General features: G+C 38.0%; 1 protein-coding gene across 2 annotated transcripts in view; it reads left to right on the top strand.

The window, feature by feature from the left end:
• Positions 1 to 14,365, top strand: part of LOC121657073 (zinc fingers and homeoboxes protein 2-like) — a 146,331-nt gene that overhangs the window by 69,152 nt on the left and 62,814 nt on the right. Inside the window, exon 3 of one of the 2 annotated variants that reach the window (XM_042012438.1) lies at positions 4,529 to 4,608. The exons of the other annotated variant lie outside the window; for it this stretch is intronic. The gene's annotated coding sequence lies outside the window, so the exon portion shown is untranslated. The remainder of the gene's footprint in view (positions 1 to 4,528; positions 4,609 to 14,365) is intronic. 2 annotated transcript variants of the gene reach the window in all.

Raw genomic sequence — 14,365 nt, 5'->3', positions numbered from 1 at the left:
CCTCATATTTGAGGGGTCGCCGGATGTTCATTCAGAGCCCTGATTATAAGTCAGATTTACGTCCACATGTGCAGATTTTAGACAAGCTAAAATAAAAATTATAAATAAACAAATACATAAAAACCCCTGTAAATTATGTCTATTTTCATACATTCATACGATAGTTTTTCAGTTATCCAGTGTTCAGAACAATAAAACAAAAAAGGGCACAATGAAATTGTGCCATTTAAAACAATGAATAGTTTTCACCTGAAGATAGTTTTATCTTGAAAACAAAAATTTTAATTAACACTTAATGGATGCCCATGTTGTAGTGTAAAGATAAAAAAAGGTAAAAAAAATTAAAAAAACAGCCTCATTGTTGTGCATTTTTTACATGTCAAGTAACTATTGCAAACTAAGATGGGTTCAAATAAGTTTCAAAGTAGCACATAGTAACATGCACATTTAAAGCCATCCAGTATTATCAATAAATAGTTGTGGCCAAGCATGCAATGTTACGGTGCATCTGATCAAAACAAAGTAATACACAATTTTAAACTTTTCCCATCAGTTAGTAAATGGACTGTATTTAACGTTTTATTTGGAGTATAAGCCGCATCAGTCATAAAATGTGTTATGTAGAGGAAAAAAAAAACAGACAGAAATCCGACTGGACTTTAAGTTGCATTTATTTAGAAATTAATTTCATAAAATCCAATACCAAGAACAAAGATTTCTGGAATGGCATGTTATTCAACTACACAATAGCACACAGAACAACAGGCTGGATATGTGTCTGGTATGTTAACGTAACACCAGGGTTTTCTCTAGGATTTTTTAAACTTTATTAAGACACCTAATAAACAGCTGATTAAGGTGCTGAGAAAGTATGAAAATGTCTACGCATTTGCAATTTAAAGATAGCGACACCACCGCATGCACAACCCTGCCACTGATGAAGTTTCACGTTAAATATTAAATAACCAGGTTAACTGTTTATTGAAGTTAAAGACACATACAGCTGTCTTTAAGTTAATGTTTAAGTTTTCAGTTGTACAGGACCAGTAAATACTGTAGTTATCACAAGCCTAGAGCGTTCTCTCGTAGCTGTAGATGGTAATGTTTACTCCTTGGTACTAGGGCTGGGCGATTAATCGATAAAACCAATAAATCGAATTTTCCATTTCTAGAGATTTATTTTTATGAAAATCTGGATTTTTTTCCATAGTTAGTTAGCAGCAGACTTAGCCCTCCCTCCACACCAGAACAGTGTTTGTCTGACAGATTTTCAGCAAAGTGACCCTTCACTCATGCCTGGGATTTAACTGTGCGTATAACTGCAGTGAGAAATGCTGCTCTCTACGAGATGCAGAAGTCAACTTTAGCCCACAAACTCTAGTTAAGAGACAACCTTCATCAGTGGAATTATTTCTGCAGTGGATCCTGTATGATAGGGATCCAGATGGAAAGAGATCACGGATGCAGTTGTGTCGCATATTTCTAAGATATGAAGTCGTTTATATGGTGGAAAAGCTATGACATTATATGCTTTTTTTTTGCTGGCATTCATCTATATAAACAAATAAATGTTATTAATACGTTTATTTATGTTTTGTAAAAGAAAAGAAAGAAAATCGATTAAAATCGGAAATCGGATTTGGTTAAAAAAAATCGGAGATTTTATTTTTAGGCCATATCGCCCAGCCCCACTTGGTTCATGTCCGTCAATATGAATTAGGATTTAAAAAAATGTTAAATTATATATAAGTCGTACCTAACTATAAGTCAAAGTGCTTTACAAGACATGTAACATTCACCTATTCACGCATACACTCATACAGCTCTTCTACTATTATTTACTAAATGCTTTTGCTCGGTCACATACATTCATACCCCAATAGACACATCGGGACGCAGCGTGGGGTGTCTTGTCCAAGGACACTTCGGCATGTAGTCAGGAAGCCTTGACTCAACCCTAGTGTTGCCACATAGGAATAACTTATTAAAAGGTGCAATATACAGCGTTCCAAACCTGAAAACGAGCCAACTTGGAGGCCTTTACTAGTCTTTGCTTTTCTTCTGTGCCTTCTCTGTGTCTGAAGTATTGATTGGCAAAGTATTTTACTTCTTTAGTGGGTAACAATCAAAGCAGTAGGATTGCTTTGAAGTCAACTCTCCACTGTTTAGCAGTTGCAAGTTGTAAATTAGAACACTGTATGTTAAAGAAAATGTCTAAATGTAAACATAACCGCTTTGTGCATATTGAGGTGTTGCCTGTTTTTTTCAGATTTTTTTTTTTCATACTGCCTATACAATGCCTTTTTTAATGACACTACAGCCTGAACTATTTTATTCAGCCCAAACCAGATGAAACCAGAAGTGCCCTTTTGCAAAAATTTGCATTGAACGACTGTTTAAATGTTTGGTTCCAATTCACTCAGCATCTGGATAGAAACAGATGAAACAGCTGGTGTGGGAATTCTCTTCGAACAGAGATGCTTGGATTACAACACAAGCACACTGAGGGAGTGTAACTTCATTCTTTACTAAAAGCACTATTATTTTAAAACATTTTCTTATGACAAAAAACTGCATGCTGATGTGTCCATTTCTACAATGTGCAATAGTCTTTTAAGTAGAACTTTTCATTTATGATTTCTTATCTCCACAAGGTTGGCAACAAGATTAAGACTTTGGGAACTGTGTTAAATTGCTCTTTAAGACCAGTCCAGATGCTAACTTAGTGAGGGTTGGGGCTTTGGGATTTCTTGTTTTAATGCCAGAATTGCCTGTTGTTGTGGAAACACTGAGCGAGCAGCTATCAGGATGGCAACTGGTTTCCAACTCAGAAACCAAACCAGTACAGACTGCAGAACATGGAAGCACCACTGCAGGTTTTCCGGCCTGCCTTACTGCTACGTTGTTGTGGCAAAAACTAACCGACTGAATTTGTTTTGTACTAAATATCAGATTTCATGCAGTATCAGCTGATCAGCCCTACATCTGTGCTGCATTAGCTTGTTTTCTGCTCGTCTCTGTTCGAAGACAATGCCTGTTTGCGTTTTGGTGTTTTTGCTGTGTGTGGGACACGGAGGAGTTTTGTTTGACGCTGTTGAAGGAATTAACAGGATGTTGGATGACAAGAAATTACAGCGACTCACAGTGGTCTCTTTCTCTGTGTTTGTTTATGGCAACAGGAGATTAAAACCCATCTGTTGTGTGTGTGTGTGTGTGTGTGTCGGTGGGTGGGTGGTTGGGTTGTTGTACGTTTAGTTTGGTTGAGAGGAGGTGCAGACAGAACAAGAGCTGAATTGGGAAGGAGTGTTTTTCCAGCTTCGTGTGTGTATATAAGAGAGAAAGGAGGAGGAAAATAGATACAGCAAGATGAAAATTAAGACACATTGTGTGTGTCAGTGTAACAAAATCTGATGTGTGTGTGTGTTAAGGATGGATCCTGCAGATCCACCATTGTGAGTATTGTGTTCGTCGATGTGTGAATGATAATGACCCCTGACTCTGTCAGTTCTCTGTTACTTTAGTGGATTAGCTTCCCTCCACTGCACTGCCTCTGGACACACACACCCCCACACACGCACACACAGTTACACTTCGTAAATATCTGACCTTGCAAGCAGAAAATATTTAAGTACAACAATGTGATAACAGATACTTCTAGTACGTGCATGATATATCTGCACTGTAGAAGTACTACACCAGAAAATAACTTGTATTCACACGTAGTAGTCAATCGGTACGCTGACTTACTGACTTATGCTGTGACTAATTTTAGTGATTCACCAACACTGAAGCTTTCTCACTGTGTTAATAAATGATCAATATGGGAATTATATTAGCACTTTCTCAATCAGTTTCTTAAACATCATTATACTATAATTTATTGGTACTCCAACACTAAATCAAACTGACTTACTGTATTAATCCTAGGACTTATTTTAATTCAGGGAATAAAACTGTGTAAAAAATAAGTTATCTCAGATACACAATACAAAGCCAGGCTTAAACTGTTATTAAAATATATATTTGGGAGGTGAATGCAAAGTCAAACTAATTAATGACAATGGAAATTGAAATAAAAATGTAAATGAAAAGGGAAAGTTACACTGGTTGCAGAAGGTGGAAACAGATGATCCAAAATCACTCTGATTCATTAATCCCTGCTGAATGCACAGGCAGTTGTGTGTAGAGGATTAAATGATGGAATGATCTTGGTGAAAAAAAAAAAAAAAATACTTCCAACATGGTTTTGGTCAGTTCCTCAGCACCATTGGAGACTTTTTAGCTGCTGTACAATTTAACACACCAGGTTATTAATTATACATTTATATGTTTTGTGTGGTAATCTACAGTAATCATGTTGCATTTGGTTCACTATTTCATTGCCATAGCTCATCTATGTCCCTTAAAAAAGTGATATTGTACATAAGATATGTCATAGTTATTTAATGTATAAAAGTAATATAGGTTTATTATTTATGTTGCTAAGAAACTGTTAAAATTTACTTATAAACCTACATTTGTATGACAGGTTTTGGAGCTGCTGGAGGCTCTTCTTGATCGGCAGTCTTTTCACCTGTGGCACATCACACTACGGCGCAAATTTGCAAGGTTAGTGATCATCCCTTCTGCACTACTTCTCTTGATACATACAAAAGGCAAAAGTTGACTATAATATAACCATACACCTAGGAGCAAACACCGATACAGAAGGAACATTAGATGAAAAACTTAGGAGAGACGTTTCATTACTGGCTAATCTTAACATTAGCTATTTGTTTACTTATTACAGCCAGATCATATGTTGGTGTCAAGCATTTATGTATGAAATGGTTAAGAAACTACAGTAGTTATCAGCATTTGTTTCAGTATGCTTGAGTGTTTATTTTTCACACAATTCTCTGTTTAGAAAATCATAACATTTTCTTCTGACTAGCCATTAGCTTAGCATGTCGCTGTCACATTAATAAAAAAAATATACAATACAACTTTCGCTCGAACCAATTTCAACTTTTGTTTAAATGATTTTAGCTGACAAAAACTTTACTCCTACCATGACCCCCTCCAATTAGCTTTTAGCTTAGCTCTTCAATCAGTGTTTTAGCTTAGCTTTTCCATCAGGACTCTCAGTTTGGGGAAACAGGTAAGGTAAGCCCTGTTTCCACCAACAAGTCCGGTTCGATACAGGTTGGTACGCATTTTTTTGTGTTTCCGCCCGAACCATCACACTTGTTTGTGTACTTTGGGTTCTTGAGACCTCAAGAACAAAATGATGTCATTTTGTTCTCTTGACTGGTTTGGGAGTTCATGAGCTGTAGTGTGTTCTCATAGGGCATCTGAGATCCATTGTGTGATTGGTCAGATATTTGAAGTGGGTGTGGTTAATGCAGAAAAACGTGAAGCTGAGTGTTTTATTTGCCACGCATATAAAGACACTGATACTGCTGCATGCATAACCTTGCCCTGCCATGGACGAATTTTCCTGTTAAGTAGTAATCACCAGGTCCATTGCACATAAAGCCCCCAGCACCACCACTACCAGACAAAGTTCTTCTCACCTTGAGAACAACAAAAAAATTCTGGCTTCTGACAGTGAATTTAACAAACTTTAGAGACTATGTTGACTCTGAGCCATGCCTTGACTCTCACTAAATTATTTATTTAGTTACATAGTTTTTTGTTAAGGAGTCACCTTAAGTCTCAACTTCACTAACTGGATTCATTCTGAATTATGTTTTTTTTATTCCAGTCTGATTCTGAAGTATAAGTATAGTAAATAGCATTTTGGCCGATTTAAGAAACAGAAAGTAATAATATAAGATCATGCTTTATGTATTGTTGCCAAATCACATTCCGGTGTGGCGGATTAAGACAGCACATCAATTTAACTCTTTTTATTGATCTCCAAAATAACATGACTGTGTTTCACCATATTTCAAATCACTGCATTGAGCTTGACTTTTGTTCCAACTCTGTATGGGTATTGTAGGTACTGTTCTCTATTGGGGGATTCACTGCACTGATACCAAGTGGTTAGATAAACACGTATACAAATAAACTGACTCATACATACTTAACACATTCATCACACTCCCACCAAATGGCAGGTCCTTTTTAAGCTTGCACACACACACTTATAGACCTTGCTAACAAACACACATGCACACACTGGGCAGTGATCCACCGTAGGAGTGGATCGCTGCTGGATTCACTGGCTCTGCAGGACACATGTGGAACACCAGCTGGTTAACACACACACGCATGCATTCATCTCCCCTGCTGCTGTAACGAGCCTCCTGTTAAGACTCTTTCCTCTTTGCATGTGTAGTAGTACTCAGTCTCATTGTCTTTCTCTTTCACACTTGTTTACACAGTCACTCACGCACCAACAGTGCACACACTTGCAGTAATACAGTACTCCCTCTCCCACACATGCATCCCCCCATGCCAGGATATCTGTTTATTGGAGTATGTAGTTGCTTTCTGCTGGCTGCTCTGCATCTTCATTGCATCATACTGCACACATAAGCACACACACACTTGTATCCACAATCTATAGACAGTCACATATTTGTTTCATAATTGCATCATGTTGAAAAGCTGTATGTACACCCATGTACATACTTACTCACAGATTGCATCACAATCTGGCAGTAAATGGTGTGTATTGTTCTCGCAACTTTTATCACAGACACACAAACAGGCAGCAAATGCAGTCGGTCAGCAGTCTGTAGCAGCCAAGCAACCAGTAAAGTTTAGAATCAGTAACTAAAGCGGTTCCATTTTTTGCAGAATCTCTACTGGTAGTCACAGGAATTCAAATTTTTTTCATACTAGCAAAAGTTTTGCAAGCTTGAACTTTGTTTATCCCCCCCCAAAGAAAAACAAACAAACAAAAAAAAAAAACAATGTATTTGTCTAAATTTAAATTTATGTAGAACACCCACTATTTGCATCTGTCAGTCACCATAACAGACAATCAGAGTGCTTAACACTAGAAGTCCCAGAGAGGGGTCAATTGACCTTTCTACCTTTACAACCCAGAGATGGGTCGATTGACCAGTAGGATTTTAGCTAAAATCCTGTCTTAAGCTGTGAACAGCTTCTTTTGTTTGTAGACGAGTCAATTACTGGCACACCCCAGGAGGGCGCATACTTAGGGGAGACACTGTAGACTCTTGAAACCTGACTGTCAACTTTTGCCCAAAGCTTGGCTTGAGACACTGCTTGGTCCCCTGAGTATGAGATTGGAGTAGACCTCAAACAGATTCAGAAAGGTTTTCCTGCATTCTGGTATATTTCAAATAATTAAAAATATATTTGATATGATATATGATATATACCTCCTCGACACATTTGTGTGCTTTTAGAAGAAAAAAAAAAGATAATCATTGTGGGCCTTCAATAAAAAAGCAAACAATTTAGAATGATATGACAAAATGATGAATTCATATTTTTTTTAAAAATCACTTTAAAAGGTCCAGCTCTCCTCTTTTCATACAAATGAAAAAATACAAATTTTTCAAAATTTTTGACCAATTTTTCAAACTTTCTAACCCAATGTTCATGTACCTTATGTCCAAAAAGCCCAAGCAATGAACAATTTTGAATATTTAAAATGAACATTTTTTGATTGTGGTGGTACAGGCAGGGTCTGTGAGTAAAATGTCCAGAAGCATTAGTGTCTAAGTCAAGAGGGCATAAATGTCAACATGACAAAGATATAAAAGAACAACTGTGAATTTTTTCCAATGCTTTTTATTTTTGTCATAAAAAAAACAACAAAACAGTTAAAATAATGCAAGTAATGAAACAATTTCACAAATATTTACACAAGGCTACAGTGGCATGCCCTTGTGTGAATGGCTTTTCTGCTCTTTCAGCAGTCCGTCTGTGCTAAGTCCAAACATGCTTGGCACTTCCATGGTATCTCCATCCTGCATTTGCCACATGTGTATTTGTAGCAGTCAACACATCTTACAGTTGCGCAATTGTTCTTGCATCGATGGTTGACCTGACATTTTGCCCTTTTCCCAGGGCTAGGTGTGGGAGGTTGCTGCTGAAGCAGTTGCTCCTTATGTGCCTTCTTCTGACTCACATGAGAGTTGGCCAACTCTTTCGCGAGCTCAACCAGGAAGTCCACTCTTCTCTCCTGCACTCCGGTGCATTCCTTATGAAGAACATGAGCGTTCAGTGCCGCCATGTCGATCATGTTGTAGAACACGGCGACTGGCCATCTCCGTGTTCCTGCACGCACGCTGTACTCCCGCACCATCTGGTCCATCACATCCACACCACACTTTGTGGTGTTGTATTGTGTGACAGTGTTTGGCTTCCTTTTGGTGGTATTCTCAGTCTCAACCACATTGTGCATGCTGCTGAGAAGATAGACAGTCTTTTTCCGTTTCGGCGCATATACTGTGAGTGTTGCACCAGTGGTGGAAAACACTCGAGTGGTGAATTTAGTGTGGTCCTTCTGTCTAGTTGACTGAGGAATTTCCCGGTGAATCTTGTTGACTGTGCCAAGGATGGTGGTTTTCCGGCTAAGCAGTCGTTGCGCAAGGGACAGCGATGTAAAAAAATTGTCTGTTGTTACAGTTCTGCCCTTATCCATGAACGGCTCCATCAGCCTCATCACTACACTCTCAGAGAGTCTCTCTCCACTGGGACGACTGGGGTCCTTGCCAAGATATGGCAGGATATTGCAAATGTACTTTGATTTCAAGTCACAAGCCAGCCAAAACTTAATGCCAAATTTGTCCGGTTTTGTTGCAATGTACTGCAGAAAACTGCAGCGAGTCTTTGTCGGGAAAAGCTGTTGATCAATAGTGATGTGTCGACCAGGGTTATAAGATCTGATGCAGTTATTGACAAAAGATTCCCACAGATTAGAAATTGCAGCAAACTTATTTGTCTCCACTCGCTCACTGCGTGTGAACATGTTATCAAAGCGTAGGTGTTGCATGATGTTTTGGAAGCGGTTTCGGGCCATAGTAGCAATGATTCGTGGGTTTCCCAGCTCTGCTGACCAATTGTCACGTAGTGATGGAACTTTCTTCACCCCCCGCAAGATAATAATTGCAATAAATGCCATTAGTTCTGGGAGGTTCATGAACCAATCTGCCTGCTCCTTTTGCCGTGCATGCTGAATGGTCCATTCTTGAATGCTACGAAGCATTTCAAGTGTTATAAAACAGAAGAAGCTTTGAAGACGAGTCCGGATACTTCTTCTGGCCTTAGCAGTTGGCTCTCCATCTGTGCCGTATGGTTCTATTGGGGTGAAATTGAGACATGTCCCCAGCTGTTCTTCATGCCACACTGTGCCATCTTTAGCCATCTCTGTCCTCTCACTTCCCAACCGAGCCCTCTTTTCTGGCAGTGGAGCAGTCTCATCATCTGCAAGGTAAACAATTTCACAATTTCAGAGGACGAAAATAGGATGTTTTGGAAATAAGATTAAAAAAATCCTTTATTTGTACCAAAATGGAGAAATTCCAGTGTTGCAACTCACAGTACAGGACAAAGCAGAAAGAAAGAAATTTGTCATACCAAAAAGTTCAATAATAGTTTCAAATCTTACCTGAAGACTGCTCAGAGTCAGAGTCCGAATCCAGCTGAATTTGTATCTCTTCTCCATCTGAGTCACAAGGGTTTGTATCGCTGAGGATCAGGTCCAATGCCTGCTGAGTTGTAAGCCGCCTCTGCATTTTGCTTCCTTCTATTTGTTGGAGGTGAAGCTAGCTACTATTTATCCCCCTCAGCCCACCATCCCCCACTGCCACAGAATTTACCAGACGTTTCAAGGTAACAAGGAGGGGCTGGATGCAATGGGTGCATTCCTCAGGTAATGGCTGCATTTACAAATGAAGAGATGCTAATTTTTGCCAGCAGAGTCGTCAGTTTGGACTAAAGGTCTTTCGACCCTTCTCTGGGACTTTAGGGAGATATCAAAATTCCTGGGACTTCTAGTGATAATAAAGTCAGTTTAATTAAAAAAACAATTTAGTTAAATTGTACTTTTAACCAGCATTGGGCACCGGGGCACCGCCCCCATCAAGACACCTACCTCCCTTAAAAATAAATTAATTAGATAATGCAAAATTATTAAGTACATTTAAATCAATTACCTATATGGTATACCTACGTATTAATTTAATTTGGTAAATAATAACCTATGTAAATATGTAAGTTCAATGGACAAGGACCACCAGCTGAATGGGTGTGTATGTGTGACCTTTTGGCAAATAAGTGATCTGAGGCTGCTCTCTCATTGGTTCTGTTAAGATTCTTCCCTGGACACTGCTCCCTGTATCCCAGGCCAATCAGCATTATTTTAAAGGTCCCATATTATGCAAAATTCACTTTCTAAAGGTTTTCTAACAGTCATATGTGTCCTCTTAGCCTGTGTATGAGACCCAAAAATGAGAAAATTCTGTCACCTCTCTCACTTGCTTTCTCCACTTTTTAGCGAATGTGTGCTCTAATGGGTGACTTTGAGATCTTTCCCTTTATGACCTCACAAAGGGAAATAACCACTGCCCCCGTTAGTGGATACTGCCATTGAACCCTCACCCTGGCTAAGGGAACCTGCCCTTTAAAATCACCCAGCGGGCACCAGCAAAAGCCAGATCTTTTCCCAGAGAGGGGCGTGCACAGGCACCACTCAAACATTTTCAAGTTCAGACACAGAAACAGCCTGTTCTCCATAGAGCTCACTAGAGCCACATTTGGAATGGCTGAAATTAAGGACAAAGCCTGAATTTAGGGTAAAATACTTTAGAACAATGTTGTTGAACCTCTGACACCCATATGAAATTGTTGTATAATATGGGGCCTTTAAGTTCTTTCTTAATCCAATGAGATTATGTTCCATATTAGATAATATTAATCAAGCAAGTAATACTCAAGTCAAATAATCAACAAAATTTCCAAGTTAATAAGTACTAGAAAAAACTTTGTCAAGTGAGCAGTGAGCAAAACAGCAGGTGAGTCTTCATAATCAGCCAATGGCTCATACAAAAAGAGAAAACAGGGAAGATAAACCAGCTTCCAAATGAAAAACCAGATTTGCCAAATCTTGCTGAATTAGCGTAGAAAACGCTGAGTCTAAAAACCAGTCAGCCAGGTTATAAAACAAGTTCAAACTGGTCGATCAGACATGAAAACCAGTCAGTCAGATCTGGATCAGGTCCTGTGTTTCACCAGCAGGCCGAGCCGCTTGACCAAAACCTCCTCTGAATGAAGGCTTTGTCCACATGGAGAGCAGTGTGTGTGTGTGAGAAAGTAAAGTGTGTGAAAGAAAGAAGGACAAAGGAAACAAAACAGTGAAAAAGAGACAAAGAAACAGAGACGAGAGAGTTTGGTGTTTCTCTGTGTGGAGCCTAAACAAGCAGTACAGGATGTGCAGCCAAACTATTTTCTCTGCTTGGCTGCCGATTCTCTGTGTGTGTTTGTGTGTGTGGTTAGATATAGGGAACTGAATGCTTGTCACATGTTCTTTTTACCTTACAGTTTAGTAGAATGTTTTGCAAATGGGGGTCCATGTACCTCTTGGTCCCTTGTCTCTTCCCGACACTCCAGGAGGGTACATGAAGAAACTGGAAAAGGGGGATAGCTTGTTTTTTTTATGTTTTTTTTTTTTTTTTTTTTTACTTAATAGACCTTAGTTTGAAATGCATGTATGTATATTTGAAATAAGTTACTGGAATAACTGAAAAGTTACTCTAATCATAAAGTGATATACTGCACTTTTCAGTACCAGTTACCTGTGATTAAATGTTTTGGGATTTAGTAGATCTTTTGTGATTTGTAAGTTGCTCTGAATGTGTAATATAAATATGTAAAATAGGTAAATAAGAACAACATTATGTCAAACAGGTAACCCTAAACCTATAACAAATAAAAAATAAAAAAAAAAACTTGAAATATCTTAAAATATAAAATAGAAATATAATGTATTTTATCAAATATAAAATGGATTTAATACAAACGACCTTTTCCCAAAAAAAAAAAAAAAAAAAAAAAATGTTGCCACCAAAATAAAAAGGTCAGTGATATTTTGTTGGGCCACCATTAGCGTAGATTCCAGCAGCATTTGCTGTGGTGTTGTCTCAATAAACTTCAGCAATGTCAAAAGATTCCATTCATTGTTGCAATAATTTTTCACCAAGATCTGGTGTTGATGATGCAAGAGTCCAACCACTGCACAAAGCCTTCTCAAGCATGTTCCAAAGATCGTCAAGTGGGGTTCCGGTCTGGACTCCGTGGTGGCCAGTCCATGTGTGAAAATGAACCACTGTTTCACAATATGAGCTTGATTAATCCAGGCATTGCATCTTGTGCACAGGCTTTTACAGTAGGCACTAGGCATGATGGCTGCATCACTTCATCTGCCTCTTTTCTGACCCTGATCTGCCCATCAGTCTGGAACTGGAAAAATCTGGACTCGCAAGACCACATGAGCTTTCATTGCTCCAAGGTCCAATTTTTATGCACCCCAGCAAATTCCCAAAATTCAGTCCCAATCAGTTTCCTTCACATTGTTACTTTTGCTGTTAAACATACCTCCGAGTTCTACTGTTGTTTTTCTTCTAAATGATTTCACAAGATGTTTAAATGATCATTCAGGTTTCTTTTCCGACCGCATTTTTTCCTGAAATTCTTTCCTTCCAGTTTTTAATAATGTGTTGGACCGTTTTCAACACAATATTAGTAGTTTCTGGAATTTCCTTTATTTTTATCTCTACTTGATGCATGTCAATGATTTGACCCTTCTTAAACAGAGTAACATCTTTTCCACGACCATGGCATGTGTTTTTCTACATGGTTGTTTAAGAAATGAGAAGCTACTCATTGCATTAGTTGGGGTTAAATAACTTGATTCCAGCTGAAAGATAATCGCCATGCAGTAATTATTAAATAGGAGGCTTGTATCTATTTGCTTGGTTAGACCCAGCTGGTGACTTTTTTTAGGCCAGGCAGAGTATATAAAGTAAATATGATGTATTTGAAAAGAAAAAAAAAAACATATATATATAAAACAATTGTATTTTTTTAACAACAAATATAAAAATGTATACTTGCTCTCATTAGTTATTTAAGTAAATTTATATCTACACATGACAGTGCACTAAGACAGAACAGAAAATGTAGAGTTTTCATTATTTGTAGATTTTTATGGTGTAGTTTTACTGGTCCAGTCCATTTGTGCTGTATATGGCCTCTGAGCAAAAATGTTAATGGCATAAGACATTTTCAACTCCCCTAAAAGAGCTGTAAATTCTTCAAAAGAAAGTTATACGTGCCTTGTCATGGTCAAAGTTTAATTCTCCTACAAGACCCCTTTTTCATAATTTTAATCTCTTAAGGCTTGCTGCGTGTAATTGTTTTTAAAATGCTTGTGTAATATACCAGGTTGTCCGTAAAGGTAACCATAAATTGTGCAACCTCATTTCAATCTTCCTTCCTCCACACACCTATGCCACTAAAAATAAAAAACAAATTACCAGGAAAAACAAATGCTTAAATGTACCATCTTTAGCATTGTATACAGGGAATCGCATACAAAACTAAAAATGCAACTTTTATCATCATTCAAATAATCTTGGGCTAATTCATAATTATATTTGAACTTGTCTATTAATGAATAGTTTTCCATTCTAAGATTACTGTGTTGTTGGGACTTCCCTCTGTTATGTTGCATTGTTCCATTATGTTTTGACCATAAATATTAATATAATGTACTTTAATATTGGGATTATACAGTATAGTTTTATTTAGTTTTTGTGTTTCTGTTGCACCCCTACTTGTTTATTATTAAATAACCACAGAATATTTGCTCCTTCTTATGTCCATTACCTTTTATTTGTTGAAAACTGGGCCCCCTATTATAAGTAGCTACCTTGGGGGGACCCATTTACTTCCCTACCTCTGTAAAAATGTACACATCAAATGTTGTTGTTCTCTGTGTGTGTGTGAATAAACTGAAACTGAATTGACACCCCTGGTTGTAGGGGGTACTTGGCTGAAAAATTATTCCACAGTTGGTACCACTAGTTTAGAGGGACACATGCACATAAACACACACAAACTTGGATTTGATCATGCATAACAAGCTCATATATAACACAGCCTTAAGGCCGGTCCACAGGGACACATTTTTTTTAGTCTCAGAAAACAGGAACATCACCTGGAACACCCTCAGTGCTGTGTTTCAAGTACTACATTTATTTATTCAGTGTGTGTAACCCCTAAGGCAGAACATTTTCACAACGGGCTTTTTTTTTTTAAATACATTTTTGATCTGTTGTGTATCTCAAGCAAAGAGCAGCATTTTCAGCTTTTAACGTCCTTTCTATCAAACACACCT

This window comes from Melanotaenia boesemani, chromosome 17 (genome assembly GCF_017639745.1).
Source record: "Melanotaenia boesemani isolate fMelBoe1 chromosome 17, fMelBoe1.pri, whole genome shotgun sequence".
Classification (NCBI taxonomy): Eukaryota; Metazoa; Chordata; class Actinopteri; order Atheriniformes; family Melanotaeniidae; genus Melanotaenia; species Melanotaenia boesemani.
The sequence above is the reverse complement of the archived record's forward strand: the minus strand, read 5'-3'. Positions and strand labels throughout refer to the sequence as shown.